The 9,344-nt window shown below is 45.2% G+C and overlaps 1 protein-coding gene across 3 annotated transcripts in view; it reads right to left on the bottom strand.

Moving 5' to 3' along the window:
• LOC114705414 (A-kinase anchor protein 17B) overlaps nt 1–8,791 on the bottom strand; it is a 40,031-nt gene extending 31,240 nt beyond the window's left edge. For 2 of the 3 annotated variants that reach the window (XM_028887301.2, XM_028887299.2), the window contains exons 1-2: nt 8,399–8,791; nt 991–1,092 (exon numbers count right to left, since the gene is read on the bottom strand). The gene's annotated coding sequence lies outside the window, so the exon portion shown is untranslated. Of the gene's footprint in view, nt 1–990; nt 1,817–8,398 lie in introns of those variants that run through there. The other variant, XM_028887300.2, reaches the window with a different exon arrangement.
• Between the last annotated feature and the right edge of the window lie 553 nt (nt 8,792–9,344).

Genomic DNA, 9,344 nt, shown 5'->3' on the forward strand with positions numbered 1-9,344 from the left:
ATGGTGACACAGGCCTTAACATCTCAGGGATCTGGAGGTAGACACAGAAGGATCTCTAGTTCAAGGCCAGCATAGGATATATAACATGATCCTGTCTCAAAACCAAACCCAAACAAAAGGGGATTGGAGGGGATGGGAAGAAGGGAGGTAATCCAGGAAAGGAGAAAATAAGACTCATTAATTTGTTTCAGGCAAATTAATTTCCTGTTTTCCTTATGCACAAAACCCTGAGCCCCATTCCCAGCATCACATATATCAGCCATGGGGGACATAAGCCTGTAATCCCAGCACTCAGGAGAGACAGGAGGGTCAGAAGTTCAAGACCATCCTTGAATAATAGGGAATTTGAGGCCAGCCTGGGATACATGACACCACGTCTCAAAAACAACCAATAAATAAGTAGATAAACAAGCAATCAAACAAATAAATGCTGTGTTTACATGACTCTGCATGCTACTGTATATAAGAGTGAGCCCGTGGCAGCAAGGGAGGAAGCTAGTTAAAAACTATATGCACAAAGTAGCTGGCAGACCTGTCTAACAAGTCTTTTGGTCGTTTTCCCTTTCTTTATTGGGAAACACCTTTTCCCAAACACCCCCAGTCAAGAAAGCTGCTCTCTACCTTGGATTAATTAACCACGATGCTGCAGACTTACTGCTTTCTCTTATACGCATGGGGGAAAAAGGCCATCGGGGATTTAAAGGAATGTGGCTGAGTATCTGCCAGGCTCTTGCTTCACTCCTTGAATAATCTGAGTATTATTCGTGGGAAATGCTTATCACGACATTGCCAGTGTTTTGCAGCTTCTAGCTTCAGTCTGAAAATTACCAGCAAAATTGTGCCTACCAGTCGCCACCTAGAGGGGAAAAGCAACCTATACACCAGGGTGTACTCGTGGGTTTCTGAGAGCATGTCTCCCAACCTTTTTAAAACCCCAAGGCGACTTTATTTGAATCCAAGTCCCATGAAATAGGATATATTACCCAATACCTTATGTGGGAAATGTGTCAAAGAAGGAAATGTCACAGAGGCCACGATTCATGGGAACTCTTCATGGTGAGCACTGTGCTGTGGCATCCTACAGCAGGAACACTGTCAGAGAGACACAGGTACAAAGTCAAAAGTGAATGAAGTCATTGACAAATAAGTAACACAACTGTCTATCACGTTCACCGGGGGCAGCTTGTGAGGTTTACACAGTTGTACTCACACATTGCCACTCTTCAAGCTTTGCACCTGCATGGCTAGCAACTCCAGATATTGATATGTAAAAATTATATACAGAGAGGTTCTATATGGGGTTACTATAGCTTCGGTCAATGTTCTAGTTAGCGTTGACTGTCAACTTGTTATAACCTACAGTCCTCTGAGAGGAAAGGCTCAATTGAGGAGTTGCGTAGATCATGTTGACCTATGGGTATGTCTGTGGGGGCTTGTCTTGATTAGTAATTGATGTAGGAGAGCCCAGCCCATTGCAGGCAATACCATCCCTAGGCAATAGGTCTAGGGTTATGCAAGAAAGCTAGCTAAACATGAGCTTGTGAGTGAGCTAGCAAGTGATATTCCTTTATGGTATCTGCTTCAGATTCCTGCCTTGGAATCCTGCCTTAACTTCTCTCAATAATAGATTGGGACCTGGCAATAAGCCAAATACACCCCCTTCCTCTCCCTAAATTGCTTTCTGTCATAGTGTCTCATCAAGCAACAGAATGAAACCAGTGCAGTTAGCTTTCCCTTCTCTTTAGGGATTTGTGTTTTCTTTTCTCCTGATAGAGTCTCCCTATGTAGCCCTGGTTAGCCTGGAATTCACTATGCAGCCCAGGCTGGCTTTGAGCTCACCATCCTCCTGCCTCACCCTCTTAACTACTGGAATTACAGGCCAGAGCCATCACTCCTGGTTCCTTTTTTTTCTCCTGAAAGAATATTACCTGTTTTAAAAGAGTGTTACTCTGCACTATTATTATAAGAATGAACACTTAGCATGAAAAGCTCTGTACAAAGCTTTTAAAAATTGTTTCTTCAAAATCTACTACGTCAAGGGTCAGGAATAATCACATACAGCTACATTACCTTTTGTCAAATTGGTCTCCTGGAGCATCAAGCCAAAGAATCAGGCCATCAGCAGAATTATCATGCCTGATCCCTTTCCAGCCCGGCTCACACTGGATCATTATCATTTTAGGTATGATGCCTATGCTAGTATATTTTGGCACCCCGAAGCACCTTTAATTTGCATTTAATTTTATGTGGGCTGAAGCTCTGCCAACCTGAGATTCATGTTCAACTGCCTATTCATTGTCTCCAGTGGAATTTTGCCTTGGCATCGCAGCCAAACAAGTGCACCTGAACTCTTAATTCCCATCCCCAAACCTGCCCTCTACTTCACACTAGCTCCTTCCCACCCAGTAATTTTCATTTCCTGAGTATAGGCACCTCCACCCAGGGGATCAGGCTAGAAACCTAGGAGTTACCCTCCCTTCCTCTCCATTTCAATCCCTTCACTTCTAATACATATTCCAAACCCATTCCCCTGCTGCTGCTACCTCCTAATCTAATCCGTCTAATCTGTCATCACCCTAACCTGAATCGTTTAGAAGCTTCCTAACTAGCCTTTCTACTTCCATCCTTACCCTAAATAAGTGCCAATGTGATTTAAAATCAAAACTTTTGCATATTTTTTGAGACAGGTGTGCACACTGTAACCCAGATTGGCCTAAAAGTCATAATGTAACCCAGGCTGGCCTCAAACTCACAGCAATACCTCTTGGGTACTGGAATTAGGCATGTGCCACCATGCCTGACTTAAAACACCCTAAGCCAAATCATGTCAGATATCTCCAGTGGCTTGAAAGGAAATCTATACTTCTTACCTTTGAAATATGGCCTCAACCTGCTTCCTTCAATTCGTGTCTGCACCTAAATTTCCTCTCCATCCCAGTTCCACTGGCCTCTTTACTGGACCCAAGCGCATTAGGTATACTGTTCGGGGCTTTTGCATTGTCTCTTCTGTAGAACATGTTTCCCTTAACCAAGATTTCTTCATGCCTGGCTCCTTTGTTTTTCGAATTTGGCTCAATGTCCAGTCTCCTCCTCAGAGATGCTATCAAAAACACACTGTCCTCCTAATATCAGTGCTCCCCAGTCCGCTTGAGTTTGTACCCCTTTCCTTCCTTCCCTCAACTCTTAAGTTTCATCAGAGCAAGAATTGCATGTCTGCTTCCCCAGTGTTACCTTGGAGCCTGCAACAGCTGGAAGACAGGGGAAACTCAATAAGCCTAAAGCCAAGTTAACAGAAACCTTGCCTGACAACTCTTTTCCAAAGCTATTGCTTCTGTATTTAGAATGCTGACACCAGCATCTCAAGGCCAAGAGTGCAATGGTAATTCGGGCTAGCATGCTCTTTTGGACTAGACCTACTAACCCTAGTGAACACTGAGAGTAATTCAGGTGTCCCTACCAATCTCCTACTCAGTTAGACACACTGGGGGCTATAGTGATGAGTCTTAATGAGTTCAACCTCAAAGAATTGGGTCTAAAGGGAGAGAAATTAGGACAAATAACTGGAATCTGATGCAGAAAATACCATAAGAGGACTAGAACACTTTGTGCCACAGATTAGCAATGGTACAATTAACATTTGTTCATATGAAATGAATGTCAGATTTGAGAATATGCTCTGTAGGCATTAAATGTGCTACTATTGCGCCCTTAAAGAACAATGGTATGCGTATAAGAACAATTTTAGTTGTCATAACAATTGCCCTGGGGAAGAACATCATCACTATTTGGGAAACAGAGGGCCGCTAATGCTAAATGCCCTGGACAGACCTGCATAATGTTGCCTAGTGCCAACACAAAAGTGGTTTATACCTATCTAGAACACAGAGTGCTTTCAGGGCTAGGAAGATGGTTCAGTGGGTAAAGCATACAAGTGGTAACCACACCAGTGTGAGGATGTGAGTTCTGATTCCCATAATCCATGTGTGCCTGGACGAGTATTGTGTCTATAACCCCAATGTTCCCATGGTGAGATGGGAGATAGAGGCAAGAGAGTCCTCAAAAGCTCAAAGACCAGCTAGTCTGACAAATGCAACAGTAAATACCATGAGATTCTGTCTTAAAACAAGGTAGAAGCTCAGGACTGACACCCTAGGTTGTCCTCTTCCTGCCTCACATGTATATGCTCTCCTCTCATACACATGAACAAACATATGTCATACACAGAAACACACAACAGATTTAAACCTTTCAGAGATTTCTAGATTAATAATTTTAACATGCTATTCTTTAAGATATTTTTTTATTTTTTTTGAGGTTATAATATATCATTCCCCCTTCCCTTTCCTCCTTCCAAACTAGCATGCTATTTTTGTTTTTCTTCTGTTTTTACCCTGAACTGTTTTTTTTAATATTTTGACCCAAATCCTATATACATTCAGAATGCAACAGAAAGAAAACCAGAGTCTAAGAAAAGAATAGAGAATAAATATTCAACAGAATGTGTCATAATATAACCAGGCCTGAGGAAAGAAGCTGCCTATGGATGATGCTCATTTCCTGACAGCCCTCTCTTCCACAATGATCTCTAAATGCTTCGATTATGTTCATTTCACATAGGCAGTGCTGTGGGAGGTCGGCTGACAAACTTCTGATTACAGGGGAAGGCAAGAAAATAATCTTGAATTGGAATCTTCCTAGGTGGGGCTTGTTTCCCTTGGGCAGGAGTACAGGGACTACCGGGGCCACCAGGAATGAAATGCAGGAGAAACAGCACTCAGCTCCCCCCAGCTACAGGAGTCCATTCTGGAAAGCTCAGTCTTTTGTGGGTGAAATAACCCAGACCTTCTAGAACTTCAAGATGAGCTATAAAGATCTTGGTTTTTACCAAGATCTCCAGCTTTTCAGTGTTGACCTTCCCTCAATTCAATTGCTTTTTCAAGTAGTATAGCCTGCCAGGCGTGGTAGCTCACACCCTTAATCCCAATACTTAGAAGGCAGAGGCAGTGTATCTCGGTGAGTTCAAGCCCAGCCTGGTCTACATGCTAAGGCTCTGTATTAAAAATAAAACAGGCCGGGCGGTGGTGGCGCATGCCTTTAATCCCAGCACTCGGGAGGCAGAGGCAGGCAGATCTCTGTGAGTTCGAGGCCAGCCCGGTCTCCAAAGCAAGTTCCAGGAAAGGTGCAAAGCTACACAGACCCTCCCCACCTCAGCAGCCGTAACCTACATCATACCCCAATGCTATGCTCACTTCCCCTTTTTAGTTGAGCCAGTCTTCCTTGAGGTGATGCCGAGCCCCTCACCAAACAGCCCCTCCCAATACAAATTTTACCCACCCTTCAAAGCCTTCTTCACAAAACCTTTACTGTGACAGAAAACAATAACAGCCACGATTACCTTTGAGCACAAGGAATTCTAGGTTTAAATCCCACCTCTGCCACTGAGTAGCTAGGGGATTTTTCTTGGGTTTATTACCTAAATTTTTTGCACTTTAGAAGATCCATGTGGAGTATCCCTTATCCAAAATGTTTGCGATCATAAATGTCTATATATAAAGTGAGACCCAAGTAGAAACACCGAACTCATTCATGTTTCACATGCATGTTTTATGTGTAGCCTCAGGGTTATTTTAGACAATATTTTTTAATGCAGCTTCATTTTACAGCAGCCTTATCATAGAAGGGCATATGTGGACTTTTCCACTTGTGGCATAATGACAGTATTCAAAAAGTTACAGATTTTGGAGTGTTTTAGATTTCAGGTTTTTGGATTCAAGATATTCAAAGCCCTAATAGTGACTAGTACCTACCTCACAGGGATTTTCCTTCTTTTTATCTTTTACATGTGTATAAGACAGGGTCTCATGTAGTTCAGGCTAGCCTCCAACTATCTAGCCAAGGATGACCTTAATTCTTCTGTGTCTATCTTCTGAGTACTGGATTAATAGACATGAGCCACCATGCCCACATTTCCTCATATATATGATTCTTGGATGCAAATCAAGTACTTGGCCCCAAGTAAGCATTCAACTAATATGAGCCCTTATTATTATGGCTACTCAATTTTCATTGGCCGTCCTTCTTTATGTGCCCCAGTTCTTACACTGCCTCTTCTGAGAAATACCCCTCTGGATTCCATGCAGTCTGTGTTTGCTCCAACTGTGGCCAGGGATTGGCCTGCCTCCATCTGCAACTGACTTAAAAGCTTCTTTAAAGACCATGAGTATGCTGGAAACAACAATTTAAAAAAACCCTCTGTAGACCTGAATGGACATTGAATCAGTATTCTTAAACTCCTACCACCTCCAAAAGAAGTCAACAAAAACCCTTCTCTCAGCTACTGATAGTTAATGGCTTGGGGTGGGGTGGGAGGAACAGTCAGTTTTCTTTAAGGGTCTACCATGTTCCAGTGGAAGGTCCCCCATCCATGAATATATAGGCAGCACAAACTAGACTATATGGGTTTTTTTTTAAAGAGGACATGGTGTTGCAGGAGACCTGAGAAGAATTAGGGGAAATAATGGGGCTAAATATGATTAAAATACTTTGTATGCATGTATGAAATTCTCAAAGGATTAATAAAATATTATTTATTTTAAAGGATTCTATAATTATAATTAAAGTAAGACTGTTTTTCCATCCTGAAAAACAGAAGTTCCTTTCTCTGGCAAAGGCAGGGATGCATGCTGGGAAAATAAATGCATAGCTAGTCTCAGCAGAAAGCTGCCTCTCTCTCTCTCTCTCTCTCTCTCTCTCTCTCTCTCTCTCTCCCTCCCTCCCTCCCTCCCTCCATATCTCTCTCTCTGTGTATGTATATATGTGTCTCTGTGTGTCTCTGTCTCTCTCACTCACTCACATACACACACACACACACACACACACACACACACACACACACACACACACACCATCACCACCATTTTGTATTGCTTGATCTTCAAATCCACATTTCCTAAGCTCCAAGCCTCACCATTTTTCTAATGCTAGAGATGACATGAAGCCAGTAAAAGGCTACACTTTACCTGAATGTATGCTAGCAAAAACAGACAAATGGACCACACTTCAGGTGTGATCTTTGGTTAAGAATCAATGGGAAACCTTGGGTCCACCTACTGCAGAAGATGGTCTCTGCATGCCCTACCCTCTACCTTATGATTCCCGGTCAAGTCAGCCCCATCCATCCTCTCATGTGTAGCAGCTGGTATTCCCTGGGCACCAGTGCCTGGAGGCTTATTCCACTGTTCTGTGTGCTTTACAAGAACTGAAGTAAAAAATACTTTCATGTAAGTTACCTCATGCTTCAAGTTACTCCATCCTTTTGTGTGGACACAGTCCACACACAGGAATAAAAAAAAAAAAACAGAGCACAGAAAATGTGGCTACTAGAATCTCGCATGCTTAAAATTCCTTTTTAAAAAAAATGAATTTGAGAGATTCCCAACTACATTTTCTTAAGGTCATCACTATCAATTATACTGCACAACCTTAACATTCTTTCAACAGTATGGGGTTTCAAAGTCAGATTTGAGGCAGAAAGAACACCAGGCAAAATGGGCATGATCTTTGAGACCCTGTGGCAAATAATAAGGCCCTGGTGTTCCCCATGCTGTGTTCCCCATGCTGACTTCCAGGGTTCCAATCAGCACCCTTAGAGTTAGTGGCATTCAAAAGTGCTCAGGTAGAAATTGGATTCAAATAAAATCACAATAAGTAGGTGATAAATGTAAAGAAGGCACCAGTCCCCAATGACTAACATGCTCAGGGATAGCAGTATCCACAGCATGAGTCTTCTCTGACCCTCCTGCCCATCTACCCAAGCTCAAGACTTGCACTCCAAAGGCTTTGAGGGGGAGCCTGCTTTCTTGGTCAAATTTGAAGCAATTTAATTACACCCACGCTAAAACCTCAAGCTTAGATTCAAGCTCCCAAAGCCAAGAACCTGGTGGTCATTAGAGAGCAGAGGCGACAGACCATGGCTAGTGGTTAACTGGATGAATGCCGCGGGTACAGGTTGAGAACCAGAGGCCTTGACTTATGCATCCAGTAGGGAGGACATCCTTCAGCTTTCCTAAGCAATCTAGTGCACCCTAAGGGAAAGCTTCCAGTGACCTCGGCGGCAGCAGCAGCCACAGCGCCCCCTAGTGCGGCACCAAGAACCGAGCGAGCAGCCTGACAGATCCAAGGGGAAAGCCTAGGAACATCTCTAGAAAACCCGACTCCAGCTAGATAGAACAGGCCTGGCTACCCGGGTCCTCTAGGAAGCCCCTCCCCAGTCCCCATTCAGGGTCCCGCGCGGCCCTGCCTGCCAGGCACCCATGACTCTGGTAGGCCACGGCGGCCAGCCAACCGGGATGCAGAAGGACGCGGCCGCCTGCAAGATTAGCAGAGCTGGGGCATTTACCGGGCGCCTCGGCAGCCGCTCTACCTCCGCGCTTGGCTCCGCTGGGATAGCGGAACCGCCACTGCTCCTGCCACCGCCTCCCTCCAGCCGCCGCAGTGTCAACCATCAACGCTCCCGGTCGCTCTCTGTGACTGCTGCGGGCGAGGCCAGCTGTTGAATGGCTCAGGTCGCGACACTGAGGCGTCCTCGCCGCATCCAAGACGGCGACGCAGGCGCGCGTGCCCGTGCCAACGCCCCGTGCGCCCCTCGCCCCGCTGCAGGCCCAGTGAGCTCCCTGGTGGATGCTTCCTGGATCCTGACTGGGGGCTGCAGGCTGCGGGCTCACACGCCTGCCAGCTCGCTCCCCTCGGTGGGCTCCTGCGCGGAGCCAATTGCCTCCCCTCGTGAGCTCCGCCCCCTTCGCTGCCATCCTTCAACTTGCCCGCAGAACCAATAGCAACCACCGACTAGACCCGCCCCTTGGAGTTCCCCAGGGCCAATCGCCTTCTCCTGAGCAAACATTAATGTAACCCCCGCCCCTCCCGTGCAGCAAGCTGGAGCCAAAGTTAATACCACTGCAAGGTTCTGACCAGCCCAAGGTTTTGTCCAGGTTACTCACCCCCCACCCAATTATGGGATTTAGAGATTGTAAACACTACCATCACCACCACCACCACCACTAAAGTAATACCATTGCAAGGTTCTGACCAGCCCAAGGTTTTGTTCAGATTACTCACCCCCTCACTCCAGTTATGGGATTTAGAGACTGTAAACACCACCACCACCACCACCACCACCACCACCACCACCACCACCACCACCACCACCACCACCACGTTATTTCTTTCAAAGAAATTAGTATAGGAAAGCTAGCCAAGACTGTGGAGATGCAAGAATGAGGACCCAGACCAGATCCCTGACACAGATGTAAAAGCCGGGATGTGGCAGGGTGAATCTGTAATCCCAT

The sequence above is a fragment of the Peromyscus leucopus genome, chromosome X, assembly GCF_004664715.2.
Source record: "Peromyscus leucopus breed LL Stock chromosome X, UCI_PerLeu_2.1, whole genome shotgun sequence".
NCBI lineage: Eukaryota > Metazoa > Chordata > Mammalia > Rodentia > Cricetidae > Peromyscus > Peromyscus leucopus.